Below are 22362 nucleotides of genomic sequence, written 5' to 3'. Positions count from 1 at the left end.
TTTCAATCGTATTTTCCACAAAGGTGAGTGGGCGCCGGCGTGGGTTCAGGGGATGTGGGCCTGTCCCCTTTCTTCTATCCCTGCCTTGATTCTCAGCCCCTCAGGAACCCAGGCCCTGACCCATCTCGCCTTTCCCCACAGACAAGCAAGCCAGCTGTGTAGGCACCCATCGCATGTGCATGCGCTGCTCCGTGGATCCCAAGAACCTGTGCTCAAGAGTTTCTTCCCACTTCTGCCATCGCCCAAGCTTCCTGCTCGGGCAGGTAAACCACCTTGCCTACTGCCTGCAGCGGGGCTCGGCGGGGGCGGAGCCGGCGGCCCCCCCGCCGCGGGCGAGTAAAGGAGAAGGCGGGCGGAGCGGGAGGCAAAAAGCCTACAGCACCCGGTATTCCCAGGCGGTCTCCCATCCAAGTACTAACCAGGCCCGACCCTGCTTAGCTTCCGAGATCAGACGAGATCGGGCGCGTTCAGGGTGGTATGGCCGTAGACGGGGGCGGGGGGCCGCGGGCGGCCTCTTGAGGCCCAGTTTCGCTGGCGCTGGCGCCTTAACGCCAGCCTGGCGGCCAGCCCGCCCCGGCAGGGCCCCCTCGCCCGCCCAGGCAGGGGGAACGGAGGTCTCGGGTATCGGGCGGCGGCGGAGGGTTTGGCGACCACCTCCCAGCCCAGGGCGGCCCTGACCCAGCAAACCCTTCGGCGCTTGGCGCCCCGCCCAAGATCCCGCACGTCGCTCACAGGGACGTGGCCCCGGAGGCTTCAGGGCCCGGGGCCCGCGGTCCCTTGGGCATCGGCCCTGCCCGCCCACGCGGCGCTAGGCGCAGCCCGGCCGCAGCCCGGGCCGGCCCTCCTGCCCGACAGCAGCCGGCCCGAAGCCACCGGGAGCCACCATTGAGTCGCCACGGCCCCTCAGCCCCGGCAAGGCCACCCTTGCCCCCACACCCCCCGCCGAGCTCAGGACCCCGCCCCTGGTGGCCGGCAGGCCCGGGGAAGCGGCCCCTGCCCTCGATCCCGCTCCCGCACCCGGCCGCGGTGACACGCCAGAGGGGCGGGGTGGTGGTGGGGCGGGGCTTTTGTCGGAGGGAGCTGTGGAGGGACACACCGGCACACAGGTGGCGGCGCCGGGGCTGGGCGCCGGTGGGGGCGGCCAGGTGCAGGTCGAGGGGCTCGCGGGCCGAAAGGACGGCCACTGGGCCCGCGGCGGAGTCTGGGTCCGGGCCAGCCACCCCGGGAGCGTCTGGGGTGCGGCTGCCTTCCAGGGCCGCCTTCTGGCCGCCTGGCCGGCCGGGCCGGCGGGGAGCGCCCCCGCCGGCGCGCGCCGTGGTGGGAGGGGCCTGAGGAGGTGGGGCCTGCAGCGCGGCCCGGCGGGGGCGGAGCCGGCGGCCCCAGCCGCGGGCGAGTAGAGGAGAAGGCGGGCGGAGCGGGAGGCAAAAAGCCTACAGCACCCGGTATTCCCAGGCGGTCTCCCATCCAAGTACTAACCAGGCCCGACCCTGCTTAGCTTCCGAGATCAGACGAGATCGGGCGCGTTCAGGGTGGTATGGCCGTAGACGGGGGCGGGGGGCCGCGGGCGGCCTCTTGAGGCCCAGTTTCGCTGGCGCTGGCGCCTTAACGCCAGCCTTGCGGCCGGCCCGCCCCGGCAGGGCCCCCTCGCCCGCCCAGGCAGGGGGAACGGAGGTCTCGGGTATCGGGCGGCGGCGGAGGGTTTGGCGACCACCTCCCAGCCCAGGGCGGCCCTGACCCAGCAAACCCTTCGGCGCTTGGCGCCCCGCCCAAGATCCCGCACGTCGCTCACAGGGACGTGGCCCCGGAGGCTTCAGGGCCCGGGGCCCGCGGTCCCTTGGGCATCGGCCCTGCCCGCCCACGCGGCGCTAGGCGCAGCCCGGCCGCAGCCCGGGCCGGCCCTCCTGCCCGACAGCAGCCGGCCCGAAGCCACCGGGAGCCACCATTGAGTCGCCACGGCCCCTCAGCCCCGGCAAGGCCACCCTTGCCCCCACACCCCCCGCCGAGCTCAGGACCCCGCCCCTGGTGGCCGGCAGGCCCGGGGAAGCGGCCCCTGCCCTCGATCCCGCTCCCGCACCCAACCGCGGTGACACGCCAGAGGGGCGGGGTGGTGGTGGGGCGGGGCTTTTGTCGGAGGGAGCTGTGGAGGGACACACCGGCACACAGGTGGCGGCGCCGGGGCTGGGCGCCGGTGGGGGCGGCCAGGTGCAGGTCGAGGGGCTCGCGGGCCGAAAGGACGGCAACTGGGCCCGCGGCGGAGTCTGGGTCCGGGCCAGCCACCCCGGGAGCGTCTGGGGTGCGACTGCCTTCCAGGGCCGCCTTCTGGCCGCCTAGCCGGCCGGGCCGGCGGGGAGCGCCCCCGCCAGCGCGCGCCGTGGTGGGAGGGGCCTGAGGAGGTGGGGCCTGCAGCGCGGCCCGGCGGGGGCGGAGCCGGCGGCCCCAGCCGCGGGCGAGTAGAGGAGAAGGCGGGCGGAGCGGGAGGCAAAAAGCCTACAGCACCCGGTATTCCCAGGCGGTCTCCCATCCAAGTACTAACCAGGCCCGACCCTGCTTAGCTTCCGAGATCAGACGAGATCGGGCGCGTTCAGGGTGGTATGGCCGTAGACGGGGGCGGGGGGCCGCGGGCGGCCTCTTGAGGCCCAGTTTCGCTGGCGCTGGCGCCTTAACGCCAGCCTTGCGGCCGGCCCGCCCCGGCAGGGCCCCCTCGCCCGCCCAGGCAGGGGGAACGGAGGTCTCGGGTATCGGGCGGCGGCGGAGGGTTTGGCGACCACCTCCCAGCCCAGGGCGGCCCTGACCCAGCAAACCCTTCGGCGCTTGGCGCCCCGCCCAAGATCCCGCACGTCGCTCACAGGGACGTGGCCCCGGAGGCTTCAGGGCCCGGGGCCCGCGGTCCCTTGGGCATCGGCCCTGCCCGCCCACGCGGCGCTAGGCGCAGCCCGGCCGCAGCCCGGGCCGGCCCTCCTGCCCGACAGCAGCCGGCCCGAAGCCACCGGGAGCCACCATTGAGTCGCCACGGCCCCTCAGCCCCGGCAAGGCCACCCTTGCCCCCACACCCCCCGCCGAGCTCAGGACCCCGCCCCTGGTGGCCGGCAGGCCCGGGGAAGCGGCCCCTGCCCTCGATCCCGCTCCCGCACCCAACCGCGGTGACACGCCAGAGGGGCGGGGTGGTGGTGGGGCGGGGCTTTTGTCGGAGGGAGCTGTGGAGGGACACACCGGCACACAGGTGGCGGCGCCGGGGCTGGGCGCCGGTGGGGGCGGCCAGGTGCAGGTCGAGGGGCTCGCGGGCCGAAAGGACGGCAACTGGGCCCGCGGCGGAGTCTGGGTCCGGGCCAGCCACCCCGGGAGCGTCTGGGGTGCGACTGCCTTCCAGGGCCGCCTTCTGGCCGCCTAGCCGGCCGGGCCGGCGGGGAGCGCCCCCGCGGGCGCGCGCCGTGGTGGGAGGGGCCTGAGGAGGTGGGGCCTGCAGCGCGGCCCGGCGGGGGCGGAGCCGGCGGCCCCCGCCGCGGGCGAGTAAAGGAGAAGGCGGGCGCAGCGGGAGGCAAAAAGCCTACAGCAACCGGTATTCCCAGGCGGTCTCCCATCCAAGTACTAACCAGGCCCGACCCTGCTTAGCTTCCGAGATCAGACGAGATCGGGCGCGTTCAGGGTGGTATGGCCGTAGACGGGGGCGGGGGGCCGCGGGCGGCCTCTTGAGGCCCAGTTTCGCTGGCGCTGGCGCCTTAACGCCAGCCTGGCGGCCAGCCCGCCCCGGCAGGGCCCCCTCGCCCGCCCAGGCAGGGGGAACGGAGGTCTCGGGTATCGGGCGGCGGCGGAGGGTTTGGCGACCACCTCCCAGCCCAGGGCGGCCCTGACCCAGCAAACCCTTCGGCGCTTGGCGCCCCGCCCAAGATCCCGCACGTCGCTCACAGGGACGTGGCCCCGGAGGCTTCAGGGCCCGGGGCCCGCGGTCCCTTGGGCATCGGCCCTGCCCGCCCACGCGGCGCTAGGCGCAGCCCGACCGCAGCCCGGGCCGGCCCTTCTGCCCGACAGCAGCTGGCCCGAAGCCACTGGGAGCCACCATTGAGTCGCCACGGCCCCTCAGCCCCGGCAAGGCCACCCTTGCCCCCACACCCCCCACCGAGCTCAGGACCCCGCCCCTGGTGGCCGGCAGGCCCGGGGAAGTGGCCCCTGCCCTCGATCCCGCACCCGCACCCGGCCGCGGTGACACGTCAGAGGGGCGGGGTGGTGGTGGGGCGGGGCTTTTGTCGGAGGGAGCTGTGGAGGGACACACCGGCACACAGGTGGCGGCGCCGGGGCTGGGCGCCGGTGGGGGAGGCCAGGTGCAGGTCGAGGGGCTCGCGGGCCGAAAGGACGGCAACTGGGCCCGCGGCGGAGTCTGGGTCTGGAGGGCTCTGAGCCTCCATCCGCTCTGGTGCCTCGGGTCTACCGGCCCGACGCCTGGTAGCGTGACACCCCACCGGCCCACAGACGTAGCCTCCCCAGCTGTGCTCACAGCGAGTCCAACCGCAGCCTGCATCCCTCCGCGGGACACTTGGATTACTCCCGCGATCCCCACGAGGTGCGGCACCCGGCGGCCGAATGGGCTGAGATCCTGCCCTTGCGGCGGCGCCCTGTGGCCACCTCCGCCTCCCTCACGGTACTGGCCGAGGCCTCGGACCAGCGGGCCCCGGCTCCCAGCTCAGCGCTGCTCCTCCGCCCCTCTCACCTCCTGCCCGACGTCCAGGCTACCGAGCACCCTCCACCCCCGCCCACCTTCATGCCACTCAGCCGGAACCCGGGAGGCAATGCCAACTACCAGGTGTATGACAGTCTGGTGCTGAAGCGGCAACCGCAGGAGGGCCAAGCGCGGGCCAACTCGCTGCTACCTTCCACCTCGGCCTCCAGGCCCTCTCTGCACGGGAGCCAGACTGGGAAAATGAACTTACCAGCAGCAAATGGGGGCAGGGGCAGGGGGCGGCAGGGCATGGAGAGAGGAATAAAGAGCGCCAGAGTCCAGGAAACATTGGTGGTCTGTGGCTTGGAAGCGCCACTACTTCTGCCAGCCTGGGTCCCTGCGCTTGGCTTCCTGCAATAAGAAGCCAGTGTCCCCTTCTTGGCCTGAGGGTCCCTTTGGTTTAGTGGCCACAGCTCTGCCAGCAGGCCCCTCCTGGTCCTATACCATGCACTAAGTACATCTGCAGCTGCAGACTCCAAACCCCTGGTCTCTGGGCACCTCCTCTGTGTCTCAGCTGTCCCTGTCCACAGAGAGCCTCATACAAGAAGTTGCTTCCAAACTGGGAGGTTCCACATCTGGGCAGGTCCAGCTCCAGGCCCAGTGAAGGGCATGAAGAAGGCTGAGGCTCTGGACTCCAGCCAGGCCTTCAGCAGGCCTCTGAGGCCAAGGTCTTCCTAGTCTCAAGAGGGGCCAAGAGACGCAATGTGTCATTTGAACAAGTGAGTCAGCGGGCGGTGAGCGAATGAATGACCGCTCGAGGGGATGTATGCCGGCCACCGGGCCCTGTTTGACTGTCCAGGCTCAGCTTACCTGACCCTGGTTACCAGGGAATGCCACTCTGGGCCCTCCTTTTCATCCCCCTCCCTCACTGTGACCTCACCACCTGCCCCATTATGACCCAGTCTGGCTCCCAGTTAAAACTGGAGGGCAGAGGGCCCAGGCAGTCCTGGGACCAACGGCCATGGGTGAGCGAAACTACTACCGAGCCGAGCCGTTCACTGGCCCCATCCCCAGGAAATGCCAGGAGCAAGGATACTCAATTCTTCTGATCCCGGTCAGCTTCATCTTGCTCAACGTGGGGATCAACATGGTGACTATGGTCAGGGCAGGATCTGTGCAGCGCGGCTGGGGGAGCCCTGGGGTCTTGAAGGGGCTGAGGTGGGAGGGCTGCTGGGGTGTGACCGGACAAGGGTTGGATTTCAGGGCTCACCCTGCTCCCGGCCTCCCCCCTCCCCTTCTTCCCTCAACTCTGGAGGCATCTGAAGAGATTCTTGCGGGCACTTTTCAATCGTATTTTCCACAAAGGTGAGTGGGCGCCGGCGTGGGTTCAGGGGATGTGGGCCTGTCCCCTTTCTTCTATCCCTGCCTTGATTCTCAGCCCCTCAGGAACCCAGGCCCTGACCCATCTCGCCTTTCCCCACAGACAAGCAAGCCAGCTGTGTAGGCACCCATTGCATGTGCATGCGCTGCTCCGTGGATCCCAAGAACCTGTGCTCAAGAGTTTCTTCCCACTTCTGCCATCGCCCAAGCTTCCTGCTCGGGCAGGTAAACCACCTTGCCTACTGCCTGCAGCGGGGCTCGGCGGGGGCGGAGCCGGCGGCCCCCCCGCCGCGGGCGAGTAAAGGAGAAGGCGGGCGGAGCGGGAGGCAAAAAGCCTACAGCACCCGGTATTCCCAGGCGGTCTCCCATCCAAGTACTAACCAGGCCCGACCCTGCTTAGCTTCCGAGATCAGACGAGATCGGGCGCGTTCAGGGTGGTATGGCCGTAGACGGGGGTGGGGGGCCGCGGGCGGCCTCTTGAGGCCCAGTTTCGCTGGCGCTGGCGCCTTAACGCCAGCCTGGCGGCCAGCCCGCCCCGGCAGGGCCCCCTCGCCCGCCCAGGCAGGGGGAACGGAGGTCTCGGGTATCGGGCGGCGGCGGAGGGTTTGGCGACCACCTCCCAGCCCAGGGCGGCCCTGACCCAGCAAACCCTTCGGCGCTTGGCGCCCCGCCCAAGATCCCGCACGTCGCTCACAGGGACGTGGCCCCGGAGGCTTCAGGGCCCGGGGCCCGCGGTCCCTTGGGCATCGGCCCTGCCCGCCCACGCGGCGCTAGGCGCAGCCCGGCCGCAGCCCGGGCCGGCCCTCCTGCCCGACAGCAGCCGGCCCGAAGCCACCGGGAGCCACCATTGAGTCGCCACGGCCCCTCAGCCCCGGCAAGGCCACCCTTGCCCCCACACCCCCCGCCGAGCTCAGGACCCCGCCCCTGGTGGCCGGCAGGCCCGGGGAAGCGGCCCCTGCCCTCGATCCCGCTCCCGCACCCGGCCGCGGTGACACGCCAGAGGGGCGGGGTGGTGGTGGGGCGGGGCTTTTGTCGGAGGGAGCTGTGGAGGGACACACCGGCACACAGGTGGCGGCGCCGGGGCTGGGCGCCGGTGGGGGCGGCCAGGTGCAGGTCGAGGGGCTCGCGGGCCGAAAGGACGGCAACTGGGCCCGCGGCGGAGTCTGGGTCCGGGCCAGCCACCCCGGGAGCGTCTGGGGTGCGGCTGCCTTCCAGGGCCGCCTTCTGGCCGCCTGGCCGGCCGGGCCGGCGGGGAGCGCCCCCGCCGGCGCGCGCCGTGGTGGGAGGGGCCTGAGGAGGTGGGGCCTGCAGCGCGGCCCGGCGGGGGCGGAGCCGGCGGCCCCAGCCGCGGGCGAGTAGAGGAGAAGGCGGGCGGAGCGGGAGGCAAAAAGCCTACAGCACCCGGTATTCCCAGGCGGTCTCCCATCCAAGTACTAACCAGGCCCGACCCTGCTTAGCTTCCGAGATCAGACGAGATCGGGCGCGTTCAGGGTGGTATGGCCGTAGACGGGGGCGGGGGGCCGCGGGCGGCCTCTTGAGGCCCAGTTTCGCTGGCGCTGGCGCCTTAACGCCAGCCTTGCGGCCGGCCCGCCCCGGCAGGGCCCCCTCGCCCGCCCAGGCAGGGGGAACGGAGGTCTCGGGTATCGGGCGGCGGCGGAGGGTTTGGCGACCACCTCCCAGCCCAGGGCGGCCCTGACCCAGCAAACCCTTCGGCGCTTGGCGCCCCGCCCAAGATCCCGCACGTCGCTCACAGGGACGTGGCCCCGGAGGCTTCAGGGCCCGGGGCCCGCGGTCCCTTGGGCATCGGCCCTGCCCGCCCACGCGGCGCTAGGCGCAGCCCGACCGCAGCCCGGGCCGGCCCTTCTGCCCGACAGCAGCTGGCCCGAAGCCACTGGGAGCCACCATTGAGTCGCCACGGCCCCTCAGCCCCGGCAAGGCCACCCTTGCCCCCACACCCCCCACCGAGCTCAGGACCCCGCCCCTGGTGGCCGGCAGGCCCGGGGAAGTGGCCCCTGCCCTCGATCCCGCACCCGCACCCGGCCGCGGTGACACGTCAGAGGGGCGGGGTGGTGGTGGGGCGGGGCTTTTGTCGGAGGGAGCTGTGGAGGGACACACCGGCACACAGGTGGCGGCGCCGGGGCTGGGCGCCGGTGGGGGAGGCCAGGTGCAGGTCGAGGGGCTCGCGGGCCGAAAGGACGGCAACTGGGCCCGCGGCGGAGTCTGGGTCTGGAGGGCTCTGAGCCTCCATCCGCTCTGGTGCCTCGGGTCTACCGGCCCGACGCCTGGTAGCGTGACACCCCACCGGCCCACAGACGTAGCCTCCCCAGCTGTGCTCACAGCGAGTCCAACCGCAGCCTGCATCCCTCCGCGGGACACTTGGATTACTCCCGCGATCCCCACGAGGTGCGGCACCCGGCGGCCGAATGGGCTGAGATCCTGCCCTTGCGGCGGCGCCCTGTGGCCACCTCCGCCTCCCTCACGGTACTGGCCGAGGCCTCGGACCAGCGGGCCCCGGCTCCCAGCTCAGCGCTGCTCCTCCGCCCCTCTCACCTCCTGCCCGACGTCCAGGCTACCGAGCACCCTCCACCCCCGCCCACCTTCATGCCACTCAGCCGGAACCCGGGAGGCAATGCCAACTACCAGGTGTATGACAGTCTGGTGCTGAAGCGGCAACCGCAGGAGGGCCAAGCGCGGGCCAACTCGCTGCTACCTTCCACCTCGGCCTCCAGGCCCTCTCTGCACGGGAGCCAGACTGGGAAAATGAACTTACCAGCAGCAAATGGGGGCAGGGGCAGGGGGCGGCAGGGCATGGAGAGAGGAATAAAGAGCGCCAGAGTCCAGGAAACATTGGTGGTCTGTGGCTTGGAAGCGCCACTACTTCTGCCAGCCTGGGTCCCTGCGCTTGGCTTCCTGCAATAAGAAGCCAGTGTCCCCTTCTTGGCCTGAGGGTCCCTTTGGTTTAGTGGCCACAGCTCTGCCAGCAGGCCCCTCCTGGTCCTATACCATGCACTAAGTACATCTGCAGCTGCAGACTCCAAACCCCTGGTCTCTGGGCACCTCCTCTGTGTCTCAGCTGTCCCTGTCCACAGAGAGCCTCATACAAGAAGTTGCTTCCAAACTGGGAGGTTCCACATCTGGGCAGGTCCAGCTCCAGGCCCAGTGAAGGGCATGAAGAAGGCTGAGGCTCTGGACTCCAGCCAGGCCTTCAGCAGGCCTCTGAGGCCAAGGTCTTCCTAGTCTCAAGAGGGGCCAAGAGACGCAATGTGTCATTTGAACAAGTGAGTCAGCGGGCGGTGAGCGAATGAATGACCGCTCGAGGGGATGTATGCCGGCCACCGGGCCCTGTTTGACTGTCCAGGCTCAGCTTACCTGACCCTGGTTACCAGGGAATGCCACTCTGGGCCCTCCTTTTCATCCCCCTCCCTCACTGTGACCTCACCACCTGCCCCATTATGACCCAGTCTGGCTCCCAGTTAAAACTGGAGGGCAGAGGGCCCAGGCAGTCCTGGGACCAACGGCCATGGGTGAGCGAAACTACTACCGAGCCGAGCCGTTCACTGGCCCCATCCCCAGGAAATGCCAGGAGCAAGGATACTCAATTCTTCTGATCCCGGTCAGCTTCATCTTGCTCAACGTGGGGATCAACATGGTGACTATGGTCAGGGCAGGATCTGTGCAGCGCGGCTGGGGGAGCCCTGGGGTCTTGAAGGGGCTGAGGTGGGAGGGCTGCTGGGGTGTGACCGGACAAGGGTTGGATTTCAGGGCTCACCCTGCTCCCGGCCTCCCCCCTCCCCTTCTTCCCTCAACTCTGGAGGCATCTGAAGAGATTCTTGCGGGCACTTTTCAATCGTATTTTCCACAAAGGTGAGTGGGCGCCGGCGTGGGTTCAGGGGATGTGGGCCTGTCCCCTTTCTTCTATCCCTGCCTTGATTCTCAGCCCCTCAGGAACCCAGGCCCTGACCCATCTCGCCTTTCCCCACAGACAAGCAAGCCAGCTGTGTAGGCACCCATTGCATGTGCATGCGCTGCTCCGTGGATCCCAAGAACCTGTGCTCAAGAGTTTCTTCCCACTTCTGCCATCGCCCAAGCTTCCTGCTCGGGCAGGTAAACCACCTTGCCTACTGCCTGCAGCGGGGCTCGGCGGGGGCGGAGCCGGCGGCCCCCCCGCCGCGGGCGAGTAAAGGAGAAGGCGGGCGGAGCGGGAGGCAAAAAGCCTACAGCACCCGGTATTCCCAGGCGGTCTCCCATCCAAGTACTAACCAGGCCCGACCCTGCTTAGCTTCCGAGATCAGACGAGATCGGGCGCGTTCAGGGTGGTATGGCCGTAGACGGGGGTGGGGGGCCGCGGGCGGCCTCTTGAGGCCCAGTTTCGCTGGCGCTGGCGCCTTAACGCCAGCCTGGCGGCCAGCCCGCCCCGGCAGGGCCCCCTCGCCCGCCCAGGCAGGGGGAACGGAGGTCTCGGGTATCGGGCGGCGGCGGAGGGTTTGGCGACCACCTCCCAGCCCAGGGCGGCCCTGACCCAGCAAACCCTTCGGCGCTTGGCGCCCCGCCCAAGATCCCGCACGTCGCTCACAGGGACGTGGCCCCGGAGGCTTCAGGGCCCGGGGCCCGCGGTCCCTTGGGCATCGGCCCTGCCCGCCCACGCGGCGCTAGGCGCAGCCCGGCCGCAGCCCGGGCCGGCCCTCCTGCCCGACAGCAGCCGGCCCGAAGCCACCGGGAGCCACCATTGAGTCGCCACGGCCCCTCAGCCCCGGCAAGGCCACCCTTGCCCCCACACCCCCCGCCGAGCTCAGGACCCCGCCCCTGGTGGCCGGCAGGCCCGGGGAAGCGGCCCCTGCCCTCGATCCCGCTCCCGCACCCGGCCGCGGTGACACGCCAGAGGGGCGGGGTGGTGGTGGGGCGGGGCTTTTGTCGGAGGGAGCTGTGGAGGGACACACCGGCACACAGGTGGCGGCGCCGGGGCTGGGCGCCGGTGGGGGCGGCCAGGTGCAGGTCGAGGGGCTCGCGGGCCGAAAGGACGGCAACTGGGCCCGCGGCGGAGTCTGGGTCCGGGCCAGCCACCCCGGGAGCGTCTGGGGTGCGGCTGCCTTCCAGGGCCGCCTTCTGGCCGCCTGGCCGGCCGGGCCGGCGGGGAGCGCCCCCGCCGGCGCGCGCCGTGGTGGGAGGGGCCTGAGGAGGTGGGGCCTGCAGCGCGGCCCGGCGGGGGCGGAGCCGGCGGCCCCAGCCGCGGGCGAGTAGAGGAGAAGGCGGGCGGAGCGGGAGGCAAAAAGCCTACAGCACCCGGTATTCCCAGGCGGTCTCCCATCCAAGTACTAACCAGGCCCGACCCTGCTTAGCTTCCGAGATCAGACGAGATCGGGCGCGTTCAGGGTGGTATGGCCGTAGACGGGGGCGGGGGGCCGCGGGCGGCCTCTTGAGGCCCAGTTTCGCTGGCGCTGGCGCCTTAACGCCAGCCTTGCGGCCGGCCCGCCCCGGCAGGGCCCCCTCGCCCGCCCAGGCAGGGGGAACGGAGGTCTCGGGTATCGGGCGGCGGCGGAGGGTTTGGCGACCACCTCCCAGCCCAGGGCGGCCCTGACCCAGCAAACCCTTCGGCGCTTGGCGCCCCGCCCAAGATCCCGCACGTCGCTCACAGGGACGTGGCCCCGGAGGCTTCAGGGCCCGGGGCCCGCGGTCCCTTGGGCATCGGCCCTGCCCGCCCACGCGGCGCTAGGCGCAGCCCGGCCGCAGCCCGGGCCGGCCCTCCTGCCCGACAGCAGCCGGCCCGAAGCCACCGGGAGCCACCATTGAGTCGCCACGGCCCCTCAGCCCCGGCAAGGCCACCCTTGCCCCCACACCCCCCGCCGAGCTCAGGACCCCGCCCCTGGTGGCCGGCAGGCCCGGGGAAGCGGCCCCTGCCCTCGATCCCGCTCCCGCACCCAACCGCGGTGACACGCCAGAGGGGCGGGGTGGTGGTGGGGCGGGGCTTTTGTCGGAGGGAGCTGTGGAGGGACACACCGGCACACAGGTGGCGGCGCCGGGGCTGGGCGCCGGTGGGGGCGGCCAGGTGCAGGTCGAGGGGCTCGCGGGCCGAAAGGACGGCAACTGGGCCCGCGGCGGAGTCTGGGTCCGGGCCAGCCACCCCGGGAGCGTCTGGGGTGCGACTGCCTTCCAGGGCCGCCTTCTGGCCGCCTAGCCGGCCGGGCCGGCGGGGAGCGCCCCCGCCGGCGCGCGCCGTGGTGGGAGGGGCCTGAGGAGGTGGGGCCTGCAGCGCGGCCCGGCGGGGGCGGAGCCGGCGGCCCCCGCCGCGGGCGAGTAAAGGAGAAGGCGGGCGCAGCGGAAGGCAAAAAGCCTACAGCAACCGGTATTCCCAGGCGGTCTCCCATCCAAGTACTAACCAGGCCCGACCCTGCTTAGCTTCCGAGATCAGACGAGATCGGGCGCGTTCAGGGTGGTATGGCCGTAGACGGGGGCGGGGGGCCGCGGGCGGCCTCTTGAGGCCCAGTTTCGCTGGCGCTGGCGCCTTAACGCCAGCCTGGCGGCCAGCCCGCCCCGGCAGGGCCCCCTCGCCCGCCCAGGCAGGGGGAACGGAGGTCTCGGGTATCGGGCGGCGGCGGAGGGTTTGGCGACCACCTCCCAGCCCAGGGCGGCCCTGACCCAGCAAACCCTTCGGCGCTTGGCGCCCCGCCCAAGATCCCGCACGTCGCTCACAGGGACGTGGCCCCGGAGGCTTCAGGGCCCGGGGCCCGCGGTCCCTTGGGCATCGGCCCTGCCCGCCCACGCGGCGCTAGGCGCAGCCCGACCGCAGCCCGGGCCGGCCCTTCTGCCCGACAGCAGCTGGCCCGAAGCCACTGGGAGCCACCATTGAGTCGCCACGGCCCCTCAGCCCCGGCAAGGCCACCCTTGCCCCCACACCCCCCACCGAGCTCAGGACCCCGCCCCTGGTGGCCGGCAGGCCCGGGGAAGTGGCCCCTGCCCTCGATCCCGCACCCGCACCCGGCCGCGGTGACACGTCAGAGGGGCGGGGTGGTGGTGGGGCGGGGCTTTTGTCGGAGGGAGCTGTGGAGGGACACACCGGCACACAGGTGGCGGCGCCGGGGCTGGGCGCCGGTGGGGGAGGCCAGGTGCAGGTCGAGGGGCTCGCGGGCCGAAAGGACGGCAACTGGGCCCGCGGCGGAGTCTGGGTCTGGAGGGCTCTGAGCCTCCATCCGCTCTGGTGCCTCGGGTCTACCGGCCCGACGCCTGGTAGCGTGACACCCCACCGGCCCACAGACGTAGCCTCCCCAGCTGTGCTCACAGCGAGTCCAACCGCAGCCTGCATCCCTCCGCGGGACACTTGGATTACTCCCGCGATCCCCACGAGGTGCGGCACCCGGCGGCCGAATGGGCTGAGATCCTGCCCTTGCGGCGGCGCCCTGTGGCCACCTCCGCCTCCCTCACGGTACTGGCCGAGGCCTCGGACCAGCGGGCCCCGGCTCCCAGCTCAGCGCTGCTCCTCCGCCCCTCTCACCTCCTGCCCGACGTCCAGGCTACCGAGCACCCTCCACCCCCGCCCACCTTCATGCCACTCAGCCGGAACCCGGGAGGCAATGCCAACTACCAGGTGTATGACAGTCTGGTGCTGAAGCGGCAACCGCAGGAGGGCCAAGCGCGGGCCAACTCGCTGCTACCTTCCACCTCGGCCTCCAGGCCCTCTCTGCACGGGAGCCAGACTGGGAAAATGAACTTACCAGCAGCAAATGGGGGCAGGGGCAGGGGGCGGCAGGGCATGGAGAGAGGAATAAAGAGCGCCAGAGTCCAGGAAACATTGGTGGTCTGTGGCTTGGAAGCGCCACTACTTCTGCCAGCCTGGGTCCCTGCGCTTGGCTTCCTGCAATAAGAAGCCAGTGTCCCCTTCTTGGCCTGAGGGTCCCTTTGGTTTAGTGGCCACAGCTCTGCCAGCAGGCCCCTCCTGGTCCTATACCATGCACTAAGTACATCTGCAGCTGCAGACTCCAAACCCCTGGTCTCTGGGCACCTCCTCTGTGTCTCAGCTGTCCCTGTCCACAGAGAGCCTCATACAAGAAGTTGCTTCCAAACTGGGAGGTTCCACATCTGGGCAGGTCCAGCTCCAGGCCCAGTGAAGGGCATGAAGAAGGCTGAGGCTCTGGACTCCAGCCAGGCCTTCAGCAGGCCTCTGAGGCCAAGGTCTTCCTAGTCTCAAGAGGGGCCAAGAGACGCAATGTGTCATTTGAACAAGTGAGTCAGCGGGCGGTGAGCGAATGAATGACCGCTCGAGGGGATGTATGCCGGCCACCGGGCCCTGTTTGACTGTCCAGGCTCAGCTTACCTGACCCTGGTTACCAGGGAATGCCACTCTGGGCCCTCCTTTTCATCCCCCTCCCTCACTGTGACCTCACCACCTGCCCCATTATGACCCAGTCTGGCTCCCAGTTAAAACTGGAGGGCAGAGGGCCCAGGCAGTCCTGGGACCAACGGCCATGGGTGAGCGAAACTACTACCGAGCCGAGCCGTTCACTGGCCCCATCCCCAGGAAATGCCAGGAGCAAGGATACTCAATTCTTCTGATCCCGGTCAGCTTCATCTTGCTCAACGTGGGGATCAACATGGTGACTATGGTCAGGGCAGGATCTGTGCAGCGCGGCTGGGGGAGCCCTGGGGTCTTGAAGGGGCTGAGGTGGGAGGGCTGCTGGGGTGTGACCGGACAAGGGTTGGATTTCAGGGCTCACCCTGCTCCCGGCCTCCCCCCTCCCCTTCTTCCCTCAACTCTGGAGGCATCTGAAGAGATTCTTGCGGGCACTTTTCAATCGTATTTTCCACAAAGGTGAGTGGGCGCCGGCGTGGGTTCAGGGGATGTGGGCCTGTCCCCTTTCTTCTATCCCTGCCTTGATTCTCAGCCCCTCAGGAACCCAGGCCCTGACCCATCTCGCCTTTCCCCACAGACAAGCAAGCCAGCTGTGTAGGCACCCATCGCATGTGCATGCGCTGCTCCGTGGATCCCAAGAACCTGTGCTCAAGAGTTTCTTCCCACTTCTGCCATCGCCCAAGCTTCCTGCTCGGGCAGGTAAACCACCTTGCCTACTGCCTGCAGCGGGGCTCGGCGGGGGCGGAGCCGGCGGCCCCCCCGCCGCGGGCGAGTAAAGGAGAAGGCGGGCGGAGCGGGAGGCAAAAAGCCTACAGCACCCGGTATTCCCAGGCGGTCTCCCATCCAAGTACTAACCAGGCCCGACCCTGCTTAGCTTCCGAGATCAGACGAGATCGGGCGCGTTCAGGGTGGTATGGCCGTAGACGGGGGCGGGGGGCCGCGGGCGGCCTCTTGAGGCCCAGTTTCGCTGGCGCTGGCGCCTTAACGCCAGCCTGGCGGCCAGCCCGCCCCGGCAGGGCCCCCTCGCCCGCCCAGGCAGGGGGAACGGAGGTCTCGGGTATCGGGCGGCGGCGGAGGGTTTGGCGACCACCTCCCAGCCCAGGGCGGCCCTGACCCAGCAAACCCTTCGGCGCTTGGCGCCCCGCCCAAGATCCCGCACGTCGCTCACAGGGACGTGGCCCCGGAGGCTTCAGGGCCCGGGGCCCGCGGTCCCTTGGGCATCGGCCCTGCCCGCCCACGCGGCGCTAGGCGCAGCCCGGCCGCAGCCCGGGCCGGCCCTCCTGCCCGACAGCAGCCGGCCCGAAGCCACCGGGAGCCTCCATTGAGTCGCCACGGCCCCTCAGCCCCGGCAAGGCCACCCTTGCCCCCACACCCCCCGCCGAGCTCAGGACCCCGCCCCTGGTGGCCGGCAGGCCCGGGGAAGCGGCCCCTGCCCTCGATCCCGCTCCCGAACCCGGGAAACATTGGTGGTCTGTGGCTTGGAAGCGCCACTCCTTCTGCCAGCCTGGGTCCCTGCGCTTGGCTTCCTGCAATAAGAAGCCAGTGTCCCCTTCTTGGCCTGAGGGTCCCTTTGGTTTAGTGGCCACAGTTCTGCCAGCAGGCCCCTCCTGGTCCTATACCATGCACTAAGTACATCTGCAGCTGCAGATTCCAAACCCCTGGTCTCTGGGCACCTCCTCTGTGTCTCAGCTGTCCCTGTCCACAGAGAGCCTCATACAAGAAGTTGCTTCCAAACTGGGAGGTTCCACATCTGGGCAGGTCCAGCTCCAGGCCCAGTGAAGGGCATGAAGTAGGCTGAGGCTCTGGACTCCAGCCAGGCCTTCAGCAGGCCTCTGAGGCCAAGGTCTTCCTAGTCTCAAGAGGGGCCAAGAGACACAATGTGTCATTTGAACAAGTGAGTCAGCGGGCGGTGAGCGAATGAATGACCGCTCGAGGGGATGTATGCCGGCCACCGGGCCCTGTTTGACTGTCCAGGCTCAGCTTACCTGACCCTGGTTACCAGGGAATGCCACTCTGGGCCCTCCTTTTCATCCCCCTCCCTCACTGTGACCTCACCACCTGCCCCATTATGACCCAGTCTGGCTCCCAGTTAAAACTGGAGGGCAGAGGGCCCAGGCAGTCCTGGGACCAACGGCCATGGGTGAGCGAAACTACTACCGAGCCGAGCCGTTCACTGGCCCCATCCCCAGGAAATGCCAGGAGCAAGGATACTCAATTCTTCTGATCCCGGTCAGCTTCATCTTGCTCAACGTGGGGATCAACATGGTGACTATGGTCAGGGCAGGATCTGTGCAGCGCGGTTGGGGGAGCCCTGGGGTCTTGAAGGGGCTGAGGTGGGAGGGCTGCTGGGGTGTGACCGGACAAGGGTTGGATTTCAGGGCTCACCCTGCTCCCGGCCTCCCCCCTCCCCTTCTTCCCTCAACTCTGGAGGCATCTGAAGAGATTCTTGAGGGCACTTTTCAATCGTATTTTCCACAAAGGTGAGTGGGCGCCGGCGTGGGTTCAGGGGATGTGGGCCTGTCCCCTTTCTTCTATCCCTGCCTTGATTCTCAGCCCCTCAGGAACCCAGGCCCTGACCCATCTCGCCTTTCCCCACAGACAAGCAAGCCAGCTGTGTAGGCACCCATCGCATGTGCATGCGCTGCTCCGTGGATCCCAAGAACCTGTGCTCAAGAGTTTCTTCCCACTTCTGCCATCGTCCAAGCTTCCTGCTCGGGCAGGTAAACCACCTTGCCTACTGCCTGCAGCGGGGCACGGCGGGAGCGGAGCCGGCGGCCCCCCCGCCGCGGGCGAGTAAAGGAGAAGGCGGGCGGAGCGGGAGGCAAAAAGCCTACAGCACCCGGTATTCCCAGGCGGTCTCCCATCCAAGTACTAACCAGGCCCGACCCTGCTTAGCTTCCGAGATCAGACGAGATCGGGCGCGTTCAGGGTGGTATGGCCGTAGACGGGGGCGGGGGGCCGCGGGCGGCCTCTTGAGGCCCAGTTTCGCTGGCGCTGGCGCCTTAACGCCAGCCTGGCGGCCAGCCCGCCCCGGCAGGGCCCCCTCGCCCGCCCAGGCAGGGGGAACGGAGGTCTCGGGTATCGGGCGGCGGCGGAGGGTTTGGCGACCACCTCCCAGCCCAGGGCGGCCCTGACCCAGCAAACCCTTCGGCGCTTGGCGCCCCGCCCAAGATCCCGCACGTCGCTCACAGGGACGTGGCCCCGGAGGCTTCAGGGCCCGGGGCCCGCGGTCCCTTGGGCATCGGCCCTGCCCGCCCACGCGGCGCTAGGCGCAGCCCGGCCGCAGCCCGGGCCGGCCCTCCTGCCCGACAGCAGCCGGCCCGAAGCCACCGCGAGCCTCCATTGAGTCGCCACGGCCCCTCAGCCCCGGCAAGGCCACCCTTGCCCCCACACCCCCCGCCGAGCTCAGGACCCCGCCCCTGGTGGCCGGCAGGCCCGGGGAAGCGGCCCCTGCCCTCGATCCCGCTCCCGCACCCGGCCGCGGTGACACGCCAGAGGGGCGGGGTGGTGGTGGGGCGGGGCTTTTGTCGGAGGGAGCTGTGGAGGGACACACCGGCACACAGGTGGCGGCGCCGGGGCTGGGCGCCGGTGGGGGCGGCCAGGTGCAGGTCGAGGGGCTCGCGGGCCGAAAGGACGGCAACTGGGCCCGCGGCGGAGTCTGGGTCCGGGCCAGCCACCCCGGGAGCGTCTGGGGTGCGACTGCCTTCCAGGGCCGCCTTCTGGCCGCCTAGCCGGCCGGGCCGGCGGGGAGCGCCCCCGCCGGCGCGCGCCGTGGTGGGAGGGGCCTGAGGAGGTGGGGCCTGCAGCGCGGCCCGGCGGGGGCGGAGCCGGCGGCCCCCGCCGCGGGCGAGTAAAGGAGAAGGCGGGCGCAGCGGGAGGCAAAAAGCCTACAGCAACCGGTATTCCCAGGCGGTCTCCCATCCAAGTACTAACCAGGCCCGACCCTGCTTAGCTTCCGAGATCAGACGAGATCGGGCGCGTTCAGGGTGGTATGGCCGTAGACGGGGGCGGGGGGCCGCGGGCGGCCTCTTGAGGCCCAGTTTCGCTGGCGCTGGCGCCTTAACGCCAGCCTGGCGGCCAGCCCGCCCCGGCAGGGCCCCCTCGCCCGCCCAGGCAGGGGGAACGGAGGTCTCGGGTATCGGGCGGCGGCGGAGGGTTTGGCGACCACCTCCCAGCCCAGGGCGGCCCTGACCCAGCAAACCCTTCGGCGCTTGGCGCCCCGCCCAAGATCCCGCACGTCGCTCACAGGGACGTGGCCCCGGAGGCTTCAGGGCCCGGGGCCCGCGGTCCCTTGGGCATCGGCCCTGCCCGCCCACGCGGCGCTAGGCGCAGCCCGACCGCAGCCCGGGCCGGCCCTTCTGCCCGACAGCAGCTGGCCCGAAGCCACTGGGAGCCACCATTGAGTCGCCACGGCCCCTCAGCCCCGGCAAGGCCACCCTTGCCCCCACACCCCCCACCGAGCTCAGGACCCCGCCCCTGGTGGCCGGCAGGCCCGGGGAAGTGGCCCCTGCCCTCGATCCCGCACCCGCACCCGGCCGCGGTGACACGTCAGAGGGGCGGGGTGGTGGTGGGGCGGGGCTTTTGTCGGAGGGAGCTGTGGAGGGACACACCGGCACACAGGTGGCGGCGCCGGGGCTGGGCGCCGGTGGGGGAGGCCAGGTGCAGGTCGAGGGGCTCGCGGGCCGAAAGGACGGCAACTGGGCCCGCGGCGGAGTCTGGGTCTGGAGGGCTCTGAGCCTCCATCCGCTCTGGTGCCTCGGGTCTACCGGCCCGACGCCTGGTAGCGTGACACCCCACCGGCCCACAGACGTAGCCTCCCCAGCTGTGCTCACAGCGAGTCCAACCGCAGCCTGCATCCCTCCGCGGGACACTTGGATTACTCCCGCGATCCCCACGAGGTGCGGCACCCGGCGGCCGAATGGGCTGAGATCCTGCCCTTGCGGCGGCGCCCTGTGGCCACCTCCGCCTCCCTCACGGTACTGGCCGAGGCCTCGGACCAGCGGGCCCCGGCTCCCAGCTCAGCGCTGCTCCTCCGCCCCTCTCACCTCCTGCCCGACGTCCAGGCTACCGAGCACCCTCCACCCCCGCCCACCTTCATGCCACTCAGCCGGAACCCGGGAGGCAATGCCAACTACCAGGTGTATGACAGTCTGGTGCTGAAGCGGCAACCGCAGGAGGGCCAAGCGCGGGCCAACTCGCTGCTACCTTCCACCTCGGCCTCCAGGCCCTCTCTGCACGGGAGCCAGACTGGGAAAATGAACTTACCAGCAGCAAATGGGGGCAGGGGCAGGGGGCGGCAGGGCATGGAGAGAGGAATAAAGAGCGCCAGAGTCCAGGAAACATTGGTGGTCTGTGGCTTGGAAGCGCCACTACTTCTGCCAGCCTGGGTCCCTGCGCTTGGCTTCCTGCAATAAGAAGCCAGTGTCCCCTTCTTGGCCTGAGGGTCCCTTTGGTTTAGTGGCCACAGCTCTGCCAGCAGGCCCCTCCTGGTCCTATACCATGCACTAAGTACATCTGCAGCTGCAGACTCCAAACCCCTGGTCTCTGGGCACCTCCTCTGTGTCTCAGCTGTCCCTGTCCACAGAGAGCCTCATACAAGAAGTTGCTTCCAAACTGGGAGGTTCCACATCTGGGCAGGTCCAGCTCCAGGCCCAGTGAAGGGCATGAAGAAGGCTGAGGCTCTGGACTCCAGCCAGGCCTTCAGCAGGCCTCTGAGGCCAAGGTCTTCCTAGTCTCAAGAGGGGTCAAGAGACGCAATGTGTCATTTGAACAAGTGAGTCAGCGGGCGGTGAGCGAATGAATGACCGCTCGAGGGGATGTATGCCGGCCACCGGGCCCTGTTTGACTGTCCAGGCTCAGCTTACCTGACCCTGGTTACCAGGGAATGCCACTCTGGGCCCTCCTTTTCATCCCCCTCCCTCACTGTGACCTCACCACCTGCCCCATTATGACCCAGTCTGGCTCCCAGTTAAAACTGGAGGGCAGAGGGCCCAGGCAGTCCTGGGACCAACGGCCATGGGTGAGCGAAACTACTACCGAGCCGAGCCGTTCACTGGCCCCATCCCCAGGAAATGCCAGGAGCAAGGATACTCAATTCTTCTGATCCCGGTCAGCTTCATCTTGCTCAACGTGGGGATCAACATGGTGACTATGGTCAGGGCAGGATCTGTGCAGCGCGGCTGGGGGAGCCCTGGGGTCTTGAAGGGGCTGAGGTGGGAGGGCTGCTGGGGTGTGACCGGACAAGGGTTGGATTTCAGGGCTCACCCTGCTCCCGGCCTCCCCCCTCCCCTTCTTCCCTCAACTCTGGAGGCATCTGAAGAGATTCTTGCGGGCACTTTTCAATCGTATTTTCCACAAAGGTGAGTGGGCGCCGGCGTGGGTTCAGGGGATGTGGGCCTGTCCCCTTTCTTCTATCCCTGCCTTGATTCTCAGCCCCTCAGGAACCCAGGCCCTGACCCATCTCGCCTTTCCCCACAGACAAGCAAGCCAGCTGTGTAGGCACCCATTGCATGTGCATGCGCTGCTCCGTGGATCCCAAGAACCTGTGCTCAAGAGTTTCTTCCCACTTCTGCCATCGCCCAAGCTTCCTGCTCGGGCAGGTAAACCACCTTGCCTACTGCCTGCAGCGGGGCTCGGCGGGGGCGGAGCCGGCGGCCCCCCCGCCGCGGGCGAGTAAAGGAGAAGGCGGGCGGAGCGGGAGGCAAAAAGCCTACAGCACCCGGTATTCCCAGGCGGTCTCCCATCCAAGTACTAACCAGGCCCGACCCTGCTTAGCTTCCGAGATCAGACGAGATCGGGCGCGTTCAGGGTGGTATGGCCGTAGACGGGGGTGGGGGGCCGCGGGCGGCCTCTTGAGGCCCAGTTTCGCTGGCGCTGGCGCCTTAACGCCAGCCTGGCGGCCAGCCCGCCCCGGCAGGGCCCCCTCGCCCGCCCAGGCAGGGGGAACGGAGGTCTCGGGTATCGGGCGGCGGCGGAGGGTTTGGCGACCACCTCCCAGCCCAGGGCGGCCCTGACCCAGCAAACCCTTCGGCGCTTGGCGCCCCGCCCAAGATCCCGCACGTCGCTCACAGGGACGTGGCCCCGGAGGCTTCAGGGCCCGGGGCCCGCGGTCCCTTGGGCATCGGCCCTGCCCGCCCACGCGGCGCTAGGCGCAGCCCGGCCGCAGCCCGGGCCGGCCCTCCTGCCCGACAGCAGCCGGCCCGAAGCCACCGGGAGCCACCATTGAGTCGCCACGGCCCCTCAGCCCCGGCAAGGCCACCCTTGCCCCCACACCCCCCGCCGAGCTCAGGACCCCGCCCCTGGTGGCCGGCAGGCCCGGGGAAGCGGCCCCTGCCCTCGATCCCGCTCCCGCACCCGGCCGCGGTGACACGCCAGAGGGGCGGGGTGGTGGTGGGGCGGGGCTTTTGTCGGAGGGAGCTGTGGAGGGACACACCGGCACACAGGTGGCGGCGCCGGGGCTGGGCGCCGGTGGGGGCGGCCAGGTGCAGGTCGAGGGGCTCGCGGGCCGAAAGGACGGCAACTGGGCCCGCGGCGGAGTCTGGGTCCGGGCCAGCCACCCCGGGAGCGTCTGGGGTGCGGCTGCCTTCCAGGGCCGCCTTCTGGCCGCCTGGCCGGCCGGGCCGGCGGGGAGCGCCCCCGCCGGCGCGCGCCGTGGTGGGAGGGGCCTGAGGAGGTGGGGCCTGCAGCGCGGCCCGGCGGGGGCGGAGCCGGCGGCCCCCGCCGCGGGCGAGTAAAGGAGAAGGCGGGCGCAGCGGGAGGCAAAAAGCCTACAGCAACCGGTATTCCCAGGCGGTCTCCCATCCAAGTACTAACCAGGCCCGACCCTGCTTAGCTTCCGAGATCAGACGAGATCGGGCGCGTTCAGGGTGGTATGGCCGTAGACGGGGGCGGGGGGCCGCGGGCGGCCTCTTGAGGCCCAGTTTCGCTGGCGCTGGCGCCTTAACGCCAGCCTGGCGGCCAGCCCGCCCCGGCAGGGCCCCCTCGCCCGCCC

General features: G+C 70.0%; 14 non-coding genes across 14 annotated transcripts; all 14 read right to left on the bottom strand.

Annotated features, from left to right (window-relative positions):
• Positions 1 to 370: 370 nt before the first annotated feature.
• LOC137214222 (5S ribosomal RNA) lies at positions 371 to 489 on the bottom strand. Its single transcript, XR_010938845.1, has one exon. It is a non-coding gene; the product is annotated as a 5S ribosomal RNA (ribosomal RNA).
• A 938-nt stretch (positions 490 to 1427) lies between these two features.
• Positions 1428 to 1546, bottom strand: LOC137214221 (5S ribosomal RNA). The gene has a single exon (XR_010938844.1). It is a non-coding gene; the product is annotated as a 5S ribosomal RNA (ribosomal RNA).
• Positions 1547 to 2484: 938 nt separating this feature from the next.
• LOC137214220 (5S ribosomal RNA) lies at positions 2485 to 2603 on the bottom strand. Its single transcript, XR_010938843.1, has one exon. It is a non-coding gene; the product is annotated as a 5S ribosomal RNA (ribosomal RNA).
• Positions 2604 to 3541: 938 nt separating this feature from the next.
• LOC137213610 (5S ribosomal RNA) lies at positions 3542 to 3660 on the bottom strand. The gene has a single exon (XR_010938245.1). It is a non-coding gene; the product is annotated as a 5S ribosomal RNA (ribosomal RNA).
• Positions 3661 to 6363: 2703 nt separating this feature from the next.
• LOC137214219 (5S ribosomal RNA) lies at positions 6364 to 6482 on the bottom strand. The gene has a single exon (XR_010938842.1). It is a non-coding gene; the product is annotated as a 5S ribosomal RNA (ribosomal RNA).
• Positions 6483 to 7420: 938 nt separating this feature from the next.
• On the bottom strand, positions 7421 to 7539 carry LOC137214218 (5S ribosomal RNA). The gene has a single exon (XR_010938841.1). It is a non-coding gene; the product is annotated as a 5S ribosomal RNA (ribosomal RNA).
• A 2703-nt stretch (positions 7540 to 10242) lies between these two features.
• On the bottom strand, positions 10243 to 10361 carry LOC137214216 (5S ribosomal RNA). The gene has a single exon (XR_010938839.1). It is a non-coding gene; the product is annotated as a 5S ribosomal RNA (ribosomal RNA).
• Positions 10362 to 11299: 938 nt separating this feature from the next.
• Positions 11300 to 11418, bottom strand: LOC137214215 (5S ribosomal RNA). The gene has a single exon (XR_010938838.1). It is a non-coding gene; the product is annotated as a 5S ribosomal RNA (ribosomal RNA).
• A 938-nt stretch (positions 11419 to 12356) lies between these two features.
• Positions 12357 to 12475, bottom strand: LOC137213609 (5S ribosomal RNA). The gene has a single exon (XR_010938244.1). It is a non-coding gene; the product is annotated as a 5S ribosomal RNA (ribosomal RNA).
• A 2703-nt stretch (positions 12476 to 15178) lies between these two features.
• LOC137214213 (5S ribosomal RNA) lies at positions 15179 to 15297 on the bottom strand. Its single transcript, XR_010938837.1, has one exon. It is a non-coding gene; the product is annotated as a 5S ribosomal RNA (ribosomal RNA).
• A 1902-nt stretch (positions 15298 to 17199) lies between these two features.
• LOC137214212 (5S ribosomal RNA) lies at positions 17200 to 17318 on the bottom strand. The gene has a single exon (XR_010938836.1). It is a non-coding gene; the product is annotated as a 5S ribosomal RNA (ribosomal RNA).
• A 938-nt stretch (positions 17319 to 18256) lies between these two features.
• LOC137213608 (5S ribosomal RNA) lies at positions 18257 to 18375 on the bottom strand. Its single transcript, XR_010938243.1, has one exon. It is a non-coding gene; the product is annotated as a 5S ribosomal RNA (ribosomal RNA).
• A 2703-nt stretch (positions 18376 to 21078) lies between these two features.
• On the bottom strand, positions 21079 to 21197 carry LOC137214211 (5S ribosomal RNA). The gene has a single exon (XR_010938835.1). It is a non-coding gene; the product is annotated as a 5S ribosomal RNA (ribosomal RNA).
• A 938-nt stretch (positions 21198 to 22135) lies between these two features.
• LOC137213607 (5S ribosomal RNA) lies at positions 22136 to 22254 on the bottom strand. Its single transcript, XR_010938242.1, has one exon. It is a non-coding gene; the product is annotated as a 5S ribosomal RNA (ribosomal RNA).
• Positions 22255 to 22362: the final 108 nt, after the last annotated feature.

This window comes from Pseudorca crassidens, chromosome 19 (genome assembly GCF_039906515.1).
Source record: "Pseudorca crassidens isolate mPseCra1 chromosome 19, mPseCra1.hap1, whole genome shotgun sequence".
In the NCBI taxonomy this organism is placed as follows: Eukaryota; Metazoa; Chordata; class Mammalia; order Artiodactyla; family Delphinidae; genus Pseudorca; species Pseudorca crassidens.
This window is presented reverse-complemented; position numbering and strand designations above follow the sequence as displayed.